The 15,817-nt window shown below is 44.9% G+C and overlaps 1 protein-coding gene across 14 annotated transcripts in view; it reads right to left on the bottom strand.

Moving 5' to 3' along the window:
* The window catches only part of LRRC7 (leucine rich repeat containing 7), a 172,062-nt gene extending 163,550 nt beyond the window's left edge, over positions 1-8,512 (bottom strand). For 5 of the 14 annotated variants that reach the window (XM_081915435.1, XM_081915432.1, XM_081915436.1 and 2 more), the window contains exon 1: positions 7,531-8,489. The gene's annotated coding sequence lies outside the window, so the exon portion shown is untranslated. Of the gene's footprint in view, positions 1-7,530 lie in introns of all 14 variants that reach the window. The other 9 variants (XM_081915427.1, XM_081915431.1, XM_081915433.1 and 6 more) reach the window with 7 other exon arrangements.
* Positions 8,513-15,817: the final 7,305 nt, after the last annotated feature.

Here is a 15,817-nt window from a genome sequence, read left to right as displayed (position 1 = left end):
AAAATGAATGTGTGTTGTGAAACTTCTGTGCACCAAAGAGCCATGACGCTTGTGGACTGATAGAGATCAGACTCTGACCAATCTCTCCATAAACTAGCATTCTCTTATTGGAAAATAACATGAAAAATCAATTTACTGTCAAAATCTGCATTCTTCTTTAATCACTGAGTTAGATAAGATCTAATCAGAAATAACTGAAAATGTGTTAATTTTATCTCTTATCTGTATAGGGAAATGTGCTTTGGTCACTATAAACCAGCAGTAATGGCTCCCTTATTCAATGCCTTATTTTCTGTGAATGTGGAAATTTGCTGCATGGCTATTGCTTTTGTCAGCCTTCTCCTCTCTGGAATGGGTAACATGTTAGGAATCATTAGGAAAGGGACTGAAAATAAAATGCCAATATCATAATGGTGCTATACAAATCTACGGTGATACTGTACTTTGGATTATGTGTACAGTTCTGGTCGCCTCACCTAAAAAGATGTTATAGAGCTGGAAAAACTTCCAAAAAGGACAACTGAAATGATCAAGGGACTGCAGCAACTGTTCTATGAGTAAAAATATGACTTGGGGGGGATTACTTTAAACAAAAGACAAGTAAGGGGTGAAAACATGGTAGAGGTATACAAGATTATGTATGGAGTTGAGAAAATGGATAAGTTTTTAGCTTCCCTCACAATACTAAAACTTGGAACCATCCAATAAAGCTGAATATTGGAAGAGAAGCTTCAGGTCAGACAAAAGAAAGTACTTCCCCACACAGTGCATAATTAAAGTATGGAACTCCAGCAAGATGAAAAGATGGCCAGACTTGGGTGGCTTTAAAACAGGATTAGTCAAAATCATGGAAGATAAAACTATCAGTGGCTACTAGCCACGATAGCTATGTTCTACCTTGACTGTCACAGGTCCTCCTTACAGACTTCCCACAGACATTTGGTGAAAACAGGATGAGGGATTAGATGAGTCTTTTATCTGATCCGGCAGGGCTCTTATGTCCTCTCAAATTTATACAGATCTACCACATACTTTCTTTAAAGCAAGCACTCCAGTTTTGGTGGAAGAGAGCTACAGTTTTAAAAATCATGACTCTCCTTAATATGCTTTCATCAAACTTTTTAAAAATAGAAGTGTGAAGTCATCTTAATCTAAAAGCTGCATTAAAATTCAGGAAAAATAGGTCAGCTTTTCCCCCCAAAGCAGGTATAATTCCATTCAGAACAAGCATTCTGTACAGTTAAGTTTGCTCACTGTAGTATATATTGTAGTGTTGTCATTTCTTTAAGAAGGTGCTGCTTTTGTGCTAAAAAAATATCCACTGCAATATTTGATGAACAGAGAGAGGGGAGCGGGTGTTGTCATGGTAAGCCTGAATCTCTTGTTGAATACTGGAATACAGTAAATTGATGCATAGAACCAACACCCATCTAACTTGCCAGCACAAGTTACTATGCTTTTTTCTACACTTAACACTAACAAAAAAATGTTAAATATAACTGTGATTCAAAGTGCATCCTTCCTTGCATTTCAATTGCCCGCAACAATTTACCCTAGTAGAAACAAGAATAGAATTTTCTGTTGAGCTCTGTTTAGGTGAAAATGTCAGAGGCCAAGTACAAAGCATGAAAATGTTACCATGGTGACATTATAAATACCCAAGATAGGTTTATTCTTATCTCCCTCATATCAGAAAGTTATGTTTTAACAGGACTTTATAATATAAGTGGTCCAGAGTTATCAATGTGGCTCATTCTTCCAAAAGAGAATAATAATAATAATAAATAATAATAATAATAATAATAAATAATATTTATACCCCGCCCATCTGGCTGGGTTTCCCCAGCCACTCTGGGTGGCTTCCAACTGAATATTAAAAACAGTACAGCATCAGATATTAAAAACTTCCCTAAAGAGGGCTGCCTTCAGTTGTCTTTTAAAAGTAAAATAGTTGTTTATTGCTTTGACATCTGCTGGGAGGGTGTTCCACAAGGCAGGCGCCACTACCGAGAAGGCCCTCTGCCTGGTTCCCTGTAACCTTACTTCTCACAATGAGGGAACTGCCAGAAGGCCCTCGGCACTGGATCTCAGTGTCCGGGCTGAACAATGGGGGTGGAGATGCTCCTTCAGGTATACAGGACCGAGGCCGTTTAGGGCTTTAAAGGTCAGCACCAACACTTTGAATTGTGCTCGGAAACATACTGGGAGCCAATGTAGGTCTTTCAAGACCGGTGTTATATGGTCTCGGCGGCCGCTCCCAGTCACCAGTCTAGCTGCCGCATTCTGGATTAGTTGTAGTTTCCGAGTCACCTTCAAAGGTAGCCCCACGTAGAGTGCACTGCAGTAGTCCAAGCGGGAGATAACCAGAGCATGCACCACTCTGGCGAAACAGTCTGCAGGCAGATAGGGTCTCAGCCTACGTACCAGATGGAGCTGGTAGACAGCTGCCCTGGACACAGATTTAACCTGTACCTCCATGGACAGCTGTGAGTCCAAAATGATTCCCAGGCTGTGCATCTGGTCCTTCAGGGGCACAGTTACCCCATTCAGGACGAGGGAATCCCCCACACCCGCCCGCCCCCTGTCCCCCAAAAACAGTACTTCTGTCTTGTCAGGATTCAACCTCAATCTGTTAGCAACCATCCATCCATCCTCCAACAGCCTCCAGGCACTCACACAGGACTTTCACCGCATTCACTGGTTCTGATTTAAAAGAGAGGTAGAGCTGGGTGTCATCTGCATACTGATGAACACCCAGCCCAAACCCCCTGATGATCTCTCCCAGCAGCTACATATAGATATTTAAAAGCATGGGGGAGAGGACGGAACCCTGAGGCACCCCACAAGTGAGAGCCCAGGGGACTGAACACTCATCCCCCACACCGCTTTCTGGACACGGCCCAGGAGAAAGGAGCGGAACCACCGTATAACAGTGCCCCAGTGTCCCAGCTCCTCTAGACGGTCCAGAAGGATTCAATCTGATTCAACTCACACCACTAGTAAAAGGAAACAAATCTTCTAAATCTCAAGGGGCTTGTGTTACACTTTGTTAGCTAGTGACCGCTAGGAGAGCAAGCATAAGAGGCATACCATTCATTCCTGTTGAATCAACCTAGCATTTGATCAGTGATTTCAACACATCTACACTGGAATCAGACCCAAAGAGTTGATTCCAACTTGAATTTCATGCGTTTTCCTGCCATATCAAGCACTGATAGGTGTCCATCTAAGGCAGGGACTAACTTCCACCTTCACGTCTAATTAGAAAGACTAAAGAAGAAAGAAATGTATTTCCAGAGAGAATGAAAGAAGAGGGTTAGGAGAAAAGACATACAGGGACCTATCCCTTTCAAAACTAAAACTTGTCCCGAGGGAGAGGAACAAGAAAGAAGTTGGGATATAGATATATATGATGACACAGCAAGCTTTAACATAGATTTTAAAATACGTATAAAGTGAGTATTTTATAACAAAGTTAAGAAAATCTAAACTTTGTTTTCTTGCAATAACTACAATTCCCGTATCTTTATCATGTGCTGGTGTTTTCATGCAGATTGCCTTCAAGCAAGATGCAACACCAGCCTGATTAACCACAATATTTAGGAACCCAACTGCAGTTCAGGGTATGGGTATATAATGGATAGTCAACATGGTACCCTCCAAATGTTCTTGGACCACAGCTCCTGTCACCCTGACCATAAGCTGACTGGGGTTGACCGGAGTTGGAGTAACAACTGAAGGGCACCACACTGGATATCTCTGGTCTATAAGCTAGCTATACAGATGACACATTACTACACAACATGGTTGTGCTATCTTCAAGTCAAGGGAATCAGTTGAGGAATCATTTATTTGACCGCTAAATGTTACACAGAAACTGTTCCTGTTTCTCTGGTCAAACAAATGGTGAAGATGTTGGTAGCATAGGGGGAAGCAACAAATTTCCCAGAAGACTTGCAAAATTCAAGGCCTCAAGATTTTTTTTTAAATGTTGCAAATATTTAAATATTTTCATATTATCTTTCAAGGCGATAATAAATTTGAATGGAAGAACACTGGGCTCTATTCAATGTTCTGTTAGCTAGCGCAAGGACTCTCGGGTTTTAATGTTTCACAACAAAGAAATAAACTCCAACAACTGTGCTAGCAGAAACTCAATGTGTAACAGGTGTGCAATCTATTGTGCAATGAAGTTACCAGCAACATGCTTATGAATTATCCTGTACAATAAAACATTTCACCAATGAAAAAACTATGTTGTTAAATAGCTTCAACTTGTAGAAACACAGGATACAACCCATTATTTCTTTCTTATCCAACATGGGTATGACTAAATTTCAAGAATTATTAAAATGAGTTGCTGCTGGAATTTGGAACTTAAGTTACACGGCCTTAGTAAGCCTTAATTAGAAACAAATACATGCTAATTACCAACATTTTCCCTAATTGAGGTACCATCTTCCATACTCTTTGTAGTGCACATTCATTCACATTTTTTTAATTTAGAGAAATATTTCATGAGTTAAAAACTGTATTGAGAATCATTTCTCTATTTTCAAAATTCAAGACTGAATGTGGTTTATGTAGCGAAAATGGCGCCAACCATGCACAAGAGGGAGTGGGGAGGTCTGAGAGAATGTCAAGATTTATAGTCTTTATTTAAAAAATCCTAAGAGGTGGTAAAGCAAGCCCAAAGCAACCTAATGAAAACTGAGCATGCCCAGTGTGCAGAATTCAAATAAACTTTACATAATGGCAGGCACACTGTGGGCGTTTAATGAATAGGCATGGCTAAGAAGGAACAGCAAAGTAAAGTTGGGTTACAGACATCTCTTTCACATAGATACCAAAAAAGGAAAGCCATTCTGAGTCACAACCATGGGGAAGAAGAGGGTGGAGGAAGCGGGCTCTTGGTGGGTTGAAATAGATGAGTATTTTAAATGTCTCTAGTCACACCGAACAAAGAATATGAATATTTTTAATAAGAGGACCACCACAGTATTGACATAAAATAACGCCAATTGAGTTTCCCTATTTTTAAAACTAAAAGAGAACTATGATGCCCACACATAATTGCAGAGCAATTTCCACTGGGGACAGTCTGAACTGCATTAAAATCAATGCAATTCTAGCTATCGACCCTTCCATTTTGTCTCCACACCACACTCTTTTGGTGGCTCAAATGAGAAAGCCCCAATTGTGCTATTATCTGTAGACAATGAAAAAAGAGATTAGTGTTCTGGTGTGTGTGTGTGTGTGTGTGTGTGTGTTTCAATTGCCCCTGAAATTATGAGATCTAACAGTCTAATCCTCTTATCTGTTTATGTATCTAAAAATCTTCACAATATGTTGTGAAGCCATAAGGTTAGCCTGTCCTCTCCAGCACTCACACAAGCTTAAATCTTGCAGAAACGTAATATGCTGCAAGGGCCCAGCACCACAGGATGGCTCACACTGACCATGAACTAGCTTGGTGCTAAGGTACAACAGCCTCCAAGTGCTTTGGGCTCTGTTCACTGCACTGCCAGAGGGACACTGTGGGAAAGCAAGTGAAAGCAGTAGTGGTTGCCTCTGTCCACCCACCTTCTCTTTCCATGGACAGCACGGCACTAAAAACAGGAACCAGCAGGGCTGCCTAAAGAGCGTGTACAAACCAAAAAAGAATGCTACCTCCATTCACTTGTTCATCTTCTCTCTCAGGGAGGACTGGGCCCTGTGGCACTGTCAACAGAGAAAGGTCTCCCCCAGCTAACTTGCCCTCTCTTGGGTCAGTGCAACTGTGTCCAATACCCACCACCGCTGCAGCCAGAGGGAGAGGAGAGTGTAGGTGTGCAACTGGACAGAGGCAACTGCTCACAATAATTTCTGCCCCTGTCCTTCTGCTCGCTCACCTGTGCAGCAAGTAGTGATTGGATGCAGGGAGCCAGTATTCATTTCTGCACTGTCCAGAGTGGAGAGCAACCAAGAAGAGGCAGTAGCAACTTTCGCTGATTCACTTGTTCTGCGAAGCCCTGCTGTGTCCAACCATTCCCCATCATATCACTCCAATTGTTGCACCCAAAGAGAAAGAGAGTGAGTAGGCAGAGCCTCCCAGAGTTTGAGAGAGGCCAGCTAAGCAACCAGAAGTAATGGTAACAACCCCTTGCGGCCATCACTTGCCTAGTCCTTCCTGCCATGCTCTTAAGATTGAGGGGAACGTAAGTGATTCCACAATCCTACAAGGAAGAGCTTCTCCTCTTTCCCTTGCCTGTGGTTTCCTTTTACTTGCCTGCCCTCCATCTGCAGGCAGCATGGCAGAGAATATTGGGCCCAGCACAGCTTCCCAGAATGAATGAGCAGAAGCTGTCACTACTACCTTTACTTGGTAACCCTCTAGAATGCTGCCTGATCTCCGCTGCTATGCTTGTGCCACCCAGAGGGAAAGTGCAGGTGAGTGGATGTGAATATGAGATGGCTGGTTCAATGCATGAGCAATTCACTCTTCTCCACTTGCATACCTCTCCTCTCCCTCTGGAAGCTATAGTGGCAGACATTAGGTAGCAACATGGGTCCCTTTCCACAGAAAGAAACTATGCCCTACCAGTCACATCTTCCTACTTGTTCACACCCTCTCCTGGCAAGATGGGGAGTATTGTACTTACAGTGTGGTGAGAAACACACACACACACACACACACACACACCACAAAAGGGCCCTCCATAGCCTGCAACCATGCTGCAAATTTTCCATTCCATGCTGCAAATTTTCCTGTGCATAAATGCCAAGTGGGAGCTTCTGCTGCTCTAACCAGCAAACAGCTTCAGCCACCTTGATCCTGTCCCCCATGCCACCCCGCCCCCTCCAAATCTACACGTCTTTTAAGCGGAGGTGGGGGTGAAGGGGAATCACAAAGCTAGGTAGGAGGAGAATATAGCTTCTTTGCAGCTCTGCTTTCTCCCCTTAGCAACCACTGCATTTCAACCGATTACCAGCAGCAGCAGCACCCTCGGGCGCTTCCATCACTCCATGGCTCACCCACCGCCCCCGAACCGCCACCCGCCCCCAAACGGAGGCAACACCCAACAGCAATTTTTGGGGGAGGGGGTGGCGGGTGGGGGAACGGGGAAGAGCGTGAAACCACAAAGAGCTACTACCTCCAGCTTGAATCCCGGCTTGCCCGTGCAGGGAGCCGGAGCGTGCAGCGCTTGCACTGCTAACACGCCCCTACAGCAGGCAACCGTAGGAGCAGCAGCCCCTTCCCCAAGAAAAAGGACGCAGCCTCCTGCTCCAAACATGCACATTGCAGGGAGGGGAATCTGCCCATGAGCCTTTCCGCTGCCTGCAAATGATAACGGTGGCGACAGCGATTCCCATAAAGAAATCGAGAGGTTATGGGGTTTAAAGAAAAAAGTGAGAAGATAGGTTAAGGTAAAAGGATGGCGATTCCCCTCCCTTTTTTATTGCCCCCCCCCTTTACTAGACCACGATGCGGATACCCTTCAGGTGAGCATCTTGCATCTCCCACCCCACCCAGGTCTGGAGAACAGGTACCTTGTCAGCTGAAGTCTCTCCGCTTGCCAGTCCCCCAAGGCAACCACCCAAAAGGAAAGCTCTTCATCCAGTCAATCCTTTAGGGACCGAGGCGGCGTGCGAAGAAAGAAAGGGGAAAAAAGGGGGGGTCCTGCCGGCGCCGCCACTACAGCCGCGGAGGCAGCGATGCAAATAAATCGGTGGGGATGGGGGGGGCGCGCCTCGAACCAGCCCCCTTTCCCCGGCGCATCTGCCGGAGCGGCGCGCAGGAGCGAGACTCCACAAGGGCACGCGCGCAGCAGGGCTGCCTCACATTGCCGCGGCTGGCCACGAGGAGCTCTCCGACTGCCCCTCTGCTCCTCCGCCGACGAGAAAAGGGTCGGAGGGCAAAAACACACCAAAAGATAACCCGAGTGTGTGTGTGTGACTGTCAAGGCCGCCGCCGCCTCCTCCTCGGCTTCAGGCGACGGCTTCGCTCCTTCCCTCCATTCACAGGTGTAATAATGGTTGCAGAGGAGAGAGGAGGAGGAGGAGGAGGGAAAGAAAGGGAAGCGGGAGGAGGGCTGGCGCTGCCCACATGTGGCCGAACCTCCTTCGCCGCCGGCGAAAAGCTCCCGAGGAGGAGGAGGAGGAAGAAGAGGGCGCCCCTCACGTCCGACGGCGCCAACGGAGCGAAGCAAGAGGAACCGCCTGGCGCCCTCCCTCAGGGAAAGGAGCGACCCCTGGCCGAGAGGGCGGCAGCCTGGCGCTGCGCTGAGGTGTCTCCCGCTCAAAACCCAGCGCCCCGAGCGAAGGGGAAGCGGGGAAGGGGCGGACGGCAGGAGAAGGAGCCTCCGGCTTCAGCTTCGCCTCAGAGGCAAGAAGCCGGCGCTCGGTAGAGGGAGGGGGAGGAGAGGCAACGGCCGCCCCCACAAGGCGCGCGCGTCAGCGCTCCTCGCTAACCACCGCTCCCCCCCCCCAATCCCAGCCCCCTCTTCTCTCTCGCGCGCACGCGCTCCCCGCCCCGCCGAAAGAAGAAGTGGAGTGGGCGTGGTGGTGGAGGAGGAGGAGGAGGCCCGTGTACAAACGCCCCGCCCACCTGGCCCACGCTCTGCACGTGGCCGCCGTGGTCCCGCAGCCAAGGACACGCCCCTTCGGAAGGCTGCTTCACCTTTGCTCGTCTTCTCGCAGCGGCAGAAGCCGCGCGCGGAGCCTGAGCGTGGGAGTAGCGCGCGCCTTCCCGCTAGTCTCACCCCAGTGGTCAAGCAGCGTGGTTTCTAGAGCGCCTCGACGGTCAGTTAGTAGCTGCTGGAGACCCGCAGGCTCAGGCGGGAGGTCTCTCCGGCGCAAGCCACTGGGCAGCACTAGCAGCTGCTGGAGATGAAGAGCCGGCCTCACCATCGGCAGATTGAGGAAGCTGCTTCAGGCGACAGATCCTGCTTCCCCACCCAGCGCTTCCACAGGAGAAGCGAGGAGAAGAGGCAGAGTGGGGATCCATTAGGCTCTCCTGCTGCTGCTTTCCCTCACTTCTCAGGTGGTGATGGGGAGGTACAATGGGCATCCCCTGCCCCTCAGTACCAGAGGAGAGAAGCGGCACCAGCTTCCAAAGGCAGGTCCACCATCACCAGAGAAGAAGTAGTGGCTTCTGGGTTCTCATTGCTTCTCTGGAAGGGGCCGGAGGCGTCCAGAGAAATCTGGCGTCACCCCATGGGTATGGTGGGTGGCAGAGGACATTGCAAATGAAGGCTGTGCGGTTTCTGAGGGTGTGGCAGGGTGATGATGCGCCGCACGGTGCATAATCCATGCTGCATTGCCTCTCCCCAAGTCCCTATGCTCTCTCTGGGCTACACGTGCATTACTGGCTTAAAATGCAGCTAGGTCATTATTTTTGTCCATTTGGATCAAGGCTGGTTTGAGGGGAAATCCAGTATTTCGTAAGAAACATATGGATTGTGGCTAACATCGTGCGTACACCACTTCCCAAACCAGTGATGAGAGGCCCCTGGATGCAGAGTAAACAGGAGTTTGCATAGAATCCTCCTCAATCACTGACCTTACTTTTGCCTTTCAGGGGCACATTTTGCAACAACAACAACAAAAATAGTGTGGGATGTGAGAGTCGCCATTCTTCTGGTCAGTCCTGTGGGTAATCACTCACTGGCGCAAGCTTAGCAAGAATGAGCAAAAATCGTGGCCACTTTGTTCATCTCTCAGTGCTGCTACTGCCATGGTACCCAGAACTAAGCCATGGTTTTGCTTAGTTTTATACACAGACCTGGACAAGTGGTTAACCCAGAACGTTTCAGATGCCAGGCTAAAACTTTTCTTTCAGGAGGCCTTTGCACCATGAATGTTCTTAGGTTGCTGTTGTCTGATGTTTTAATCTGCAATATTTGTGTATTGTGTATCTGTTTTTTCCTCTCTAAGCCACTTTGAGATACATTGGAAAAGGAAGTATAAATTCCTTAAAGAAATAAACAAACAATAAAGTGCAACTGTTTGCATTATCAATTGAAGCTGGTGTGTTTGTGTGCATATGCTGAATGGCTTCAGTGTAGGGACTTTGTAATATGTGAAGTGGCTCCCAGGATTTTTCAGAAGGGTTTTTAAGAAGTGATTAGTGATTTCTGAAATCTCTTTCCAGGAAAATTTGAGATACCTATATCTACACATGCAACATTTCTTATGTCTGCAATTGGAATTAAAAGGCCAGTTTGATAGGTGCATTTGCCAATTTCATAAACATATTGAAGTTCCTCCCTTTCAAATTCCAGAAGCATCCCTGTTACTTAAAGATAAAGGGACCCCTGACCGTTGTCCAGTTGCAGATGACTCTGGGGTTGCTGCGCTCATCTCACTTTACTGGCCGAGGGAGCCAGCGTTTGTCCGCAGACAGCTTGGTCATGTGGCCAGCATGACAAAGCCACTTCTGGAGAACCAGAGCAGCGCATGGAAATGCCATTTACCTTCCTGCTGGAGCGGTACCTATTTATCTACTTGCACTTTGATGTGCTTTCGAATTGCTAGGTTGGCAGGAGCAGGGACCGAGCAACGGGAGCTCATCCCATCGCAGGAATTCGAACAGCCAACCTTAAGATCAGCAAGCCCTAGGCTCTATGGTTTAGACCACAGTGCCACTCGCGTCCCATGCCTGTTACTTTGTGTTAATATTTGAAGATTGCATTCTCTCTGCATTATGTACTACACAAAATGTTGAGATGTGTACGCTGTTTCTGAAGAACAATCAGCCATATCCCTGTTCTTTTTTATTTTTAAAGACCTTGTGTGACTAGGGGTGGTATCATACATGACATTAAAATACATTTGAGCTTTTCTCTCAGTCACACACACAAACACAGTTTTTATGTCATGTAAATGCTGATAAGGCAAGAGAGAATTTGGAAGAGCAATTGAGCAAATACAGACCCTAATGTAGTCCCTGGAGCCAACTTAAAAGAAAGCTGATTTAAACCAAAAAGTCCCATGAGTTCATCCTGCTGTTTACCCCTTCTGTTCTTTGCTGTCCCATTGTTTCCTGCCTTCTTTTTATTTCCCCAAATTCTATCATTGTGTTGCTGTGTTTCTCCTTCCATTCTTCTTAATCCAACCCAAAAAGTATATCAACTTTGATGATTCAAGGGATGAACCCCTTTCGCATGTTTTAACCATTATTTTTTTCTCTGAAGTGAAGTATAACCACCGATCTCGACCTGAAACAGGGTTGTCAAATGACAATGTTAAGAAAAAAGCACTGATTGTGTTTTCTCAGAACTTTTATTGAAGACCAAAAAAGTAAACCCAGACTACATTCTTAGCAGTACACTGGCATTGGCTCTGATTCAGTGCCAGTTGTGTGATTGTCTGCCTTGTCCGATTATACATAGGATGAGGAGACTTACTGAAGGGGAAAGTCTTGCTGCAAGGACCATTTTATTCTGGTGGATGTCTTTTCAGTCAGAGCCTATGTCGGTTACATGAGTTTTTAAATAGACAAGGAATTCCATTAAACTCAGTGGAACTGGGTTTGGTTGTACACACACATTATTATACCAGATGTGCCATGTCTGCTGTTTCCTTTTTCTTATCATTTGGTTATTTAAATGCATTTATAACCCTCTTCATACATATTGTTTTAAAAAATCTCTAAAGATGTAGTGTACAATATAAAAACAAATATAATCTTTAAAACAAAAATACAACAAAACTTCTTTAATGAGATTTGGTACTTTATTTTTACTCATTTTTGGTTATGGGGAGGGGGGATGAGGACACTTGTAAGTTGCCTTGAGTAAGATTTATCATAGGTAGGTGATTATAAATGCTGAAATAAATAAATAGTATTTTCCCAGTTGCAAAATTTTGGCATTGGCATAGCAGAAGGAAATGTTGTTTTATCTCAAGAAGCTTGCTAGCTGTGGGGAAATATTTCCAGCCACGACTTGTAATCTAGAATGGTCCCCAAGGCTGAGGTGTTAGAACAGCTTTTCGAAAATAACAATATTCCCTAAATTCTACAGAGCAATGGTAGCTGTTTTATACTTATAGTTGTCGTTTACTGTGAAAGTCAGTAACTACTGTCCAGGAATCCTACTGAATAAGAGGAACTTTTGGTTTTATCCCATCCTTGAAAAACTTCAGTGCTGGTGCCAAGAGAGAGTTTGTCAGAAGGGAGAGAGAATTGGGAATTCAGTGTTTTAGAAGTGTCAGGGAGAAGATAACTTGCCTCAACTTTGCTTTTTCAAAATGCTGATGCCAGCTGTTTTAATGGTTTCTATAACCATTTCTGTAATGTCTGCCAGGGCATTGTGGACCCTGTAGATTTATTGCCTTTGGTATGAAGCACTTGCGGGTATTTTTAACAGGAAAATTAGCGTTCTTGGACACCGCTGCAAAAGACACTAAATTATATAGCAACGAAAAACAACTGAAGGACTATGGATGCAATCCTCACTGGGGACATTGGGAGTATAATTCATAAACAAAAGTTCTTTATTTCTCTAACTCTGTGCAGTAAACACATGGGTAGGATAGTGGGGGTGAACCCCCTGGGTCTTCCTCCCCCCCTCCCATGGTTCCCATTGCCCTCCTGAAGTTAGAAGTCTGAAGTGGGGAGCCTCATCTTCACATGGCGGCTCCCTGCATGTTTTAGAATCCTGGAGAACTAGGGTTATAAAATATATTGGGAACCACAAGCCTATGAGCCCCCTGCTTTAGACAGTCATGCCTTACTTGTGGAGGACAATGAGAATGATGATGGGAGGCAGAGCCAGTGTACTTTGCTGTGCCTCCCTCCCCACACCATGTGTTAACTCTACACTGTGGTGGCTAATCCTTGGCCTGCCATCCACATACAGTTCACAACGTTGTTATGGTCCACCAATGCCCTCAAAAAAATTCATTTTTTACCTGAATTTGTCCCCTGCTGCTATTTGTCCCCTAGTGTGATGGCATGTCCAAAATATGATCTGCAGCCCCCAAACATCTCCCTTAAAAATTGTAGTCATTGGAAGATAATAAATATACCATATTTTTCGCTCTATAATACACACTTTACCCCTCCTAAAAAGTAAGGGGAAACGTGTATGCTTCTTATGGCGCGAATGCAGGCTGTGCATCTATCCCAGAAGCCAGAACAGCAAGAGGGATCATTGCTTTCGCTGTGCAGCGATCCCTCTTGCTGTTCTGGCTTCTGGGATTCAGAATATTTTTTTCTTGTTTTCCTCCTCCAAAAACTAGGTGCGACTTGTGGTCTGGTGCGTCTTATAGAGCGAAAAATATGGTATGTACTGATCACTCCTCCAAATCCTCTGCTGTGCTTCTGTGCCGCCAAAAGGTTGTTGTGACAAGCCCCCCCCCAATGTATCCTTTTAAATCATTAAAATTGGCTACAGTACTTGTACACTTCAGCCACACCCATTTTGACATGTAGCCCTTGGAGGGTCAGTCAAAAAATGTGAAGACTCCCCCTATTGTACGCCATTAAAGAACACATGAAGAGGGCTACATATTAGGTATTAGGTTTTGAAACCTGCCTCCAGGGTAATTAATAATGTCGGTGATGACCTGTTTTTCGACAGTTTCCAGAATAACATGTTTGCTGTCAGTGGCTGTTTGTGTTGTGCCTCTGCTGTTGGGAGGTTGTATGCTTCCGAATGGCAGTTGCCAGAAACCCCAGGAAGGGAGAGTGCTGTTGTCCTCAGGTCCTGCTTGCGGATTTCCCATAGGCAACTGGTTGTCCACTGGTAGAACAAGATGCCACCAGCCTGATCCAGCAGGTTCTTCTTATGTTTTCAACTTTGCATTAGAATTTCAAGAACGTCTTCACACATAGCATTTTATCTACACAGATAATTTCAGCAGATGGGGAAACATGCCGTCTATTGTAGTTAGTGCTTGTTTCTTTTGCTACAAGTAGATGAATCACATTTTTTCAAATTCTAGAGTTGGAAGGGACATCAAGGTCATCTGGTCAAAACCCCTGCAATGCAGGATATCCTGCCCACAACCATCTCTGGGTGGGCTTGAACCACCAACCTTCTGGTCAACAGCCAAGCACACTGACCCCTTGTGCCACCTGAGTGACAATCTCATTGATGCGGTGGCTTTATGTCAACATCAAAAATTATACTGGATTTCAGACATGCTAATATACACGTGGTTCCCCACCCCTGCTTTTCCTTCACAAGTAATTTCTATGCAGGGGGGATGTATGAAGCAGTATTACACTCCGTGATTTAAAGAATCACTCCGTGATTTTTCTGAATGCCTGCAAAATACTTTGCGGAGCTCTGTTCCAAAGTACTTCCGCCACTGCTCAGATAAGGTTGTCAGAGCAACTTAAAAGAGATTATGGAGGCAGGAATGTTTATCCAATGTAGGGCTTTCTGTTCATATGTGAAGCTAACAAATACATTTGAGCCACTAGCATTTTATGACGCTAGTCAGTGTTGATAATTATTTGCATATATAAAAGCAGTTAAATGCATATATTGAAAATGGTGGATAAAATCACTCTTGAACTATTTTCATCAGTAAATTGAACTCGGTGGTGAAATAATTTCAGTGGTAACATTGGTGACGCTTAATACAGTCGTACCTTGGTTCTCGAACAGAATGCTTTCTGGGAGTCCGTTTGACTCCCGAAACTGTTCAAACACCAAGGTGCGGCTTCCTATTGGCTGCAGGAGTGTCTTACAGGCAATTGGAAGCTGTGGAAGCCGTGCTGGATGTTCGGCTTCCGAAAATCATTTGAAAACTAGAACACTTCCAGGTTTCGATCGTTTGGGAGCCGATTTGTTTGGGATCCAAGGTGTTTGAGTTCCAAGGTGCGACTGTATATCTCTGTTATTTGCATGTTTGTATGCTGGAAACACAACCTGTTCCTTTTCACTTCTGCTTAAGGACACCTACAAAATCACTTAAAACAGATCAGTTACCACTCAACACCATTTAATTATCATGTCATACAAGATCATTTAACACAGATTAATTTCTCCTCAGTACCTTTTAATTACTGTGTCATACATCAGGATGGGCCCTTTCTGGCTTACCAGTAAATGTTTGTGAGAGGAATGGGAATTCTAATACATTTCAGTGATGTTGAGCATAGAACAGAGAAGCAATTATGTTAATGGAGAACCTGAACAAACTGAAACAACACAAAGGTGTGCTCTTAAGTATTTGGTATTTACTGGCGTATTTAGATGGATTTAAGCTGCATAATTTGCTCAAGGTTATACCTCAAATTCTTGAATGCTTATCTTAGATACAGATCAAATCTATTGTTTTGGGACTTCAGCATGCTTAATCCAACAAAGTTTACCTTTGTCAGCTCACGATCACCCACATAAACGCAGCAAAATATAATATGTCCTTCAGCATCTCCTAATTCTGCTAGTAGGTTTATATCAATTTGTACATTTTTCTTCTTCTTTTTTTATTAAAATCTGCCGCTGACTTGAAATTTATTTCTAGATTCTGTAATACATAGTTATATGTTGTACAGACTTAGCCAAATACAAATACGCAATATGTATCTAGCATGCAGTGCCGGTTTCATTCCCAGCAGTGCACAGAGAATAACAATTCAGCTGCCCGGCTTCCTACTTGCATTTCTGTCAAAGTAAGAACCTCACTGAGGACAAAAGTACTTACTCTTTCCATTCCCATCTTTTGTGCTTGTTGCAACCTTGACAATAATTTTATTGTAAGCAGTGTCTGTTAAAAATGCCATCTGACTCTCACTAGCATGGTTGTAAATGTTTCATAACTTCTCAGATTTTTTGTTTTATTCTCCTGACAGCCCGATACTCTGCATGCCCACTTGGAA

This window comes from Podarcis melisellensis, assembly GCF_964234715.1.
Source record: "Podarcis melisellensis genome assembly, chromosome: 6".
NCBI classification, from domain to species: domain Eukaryota; kingdom Metazoa; phylum Chordata; class Lepidosauria; order Squamata; family Lacertidae; genus Podarcis; species Podarcis melisellensis.
Note: the sequence above shows the minus strand (reverse complement) of the source record. Positions and strands in the feature narration are given on the sequence as shown.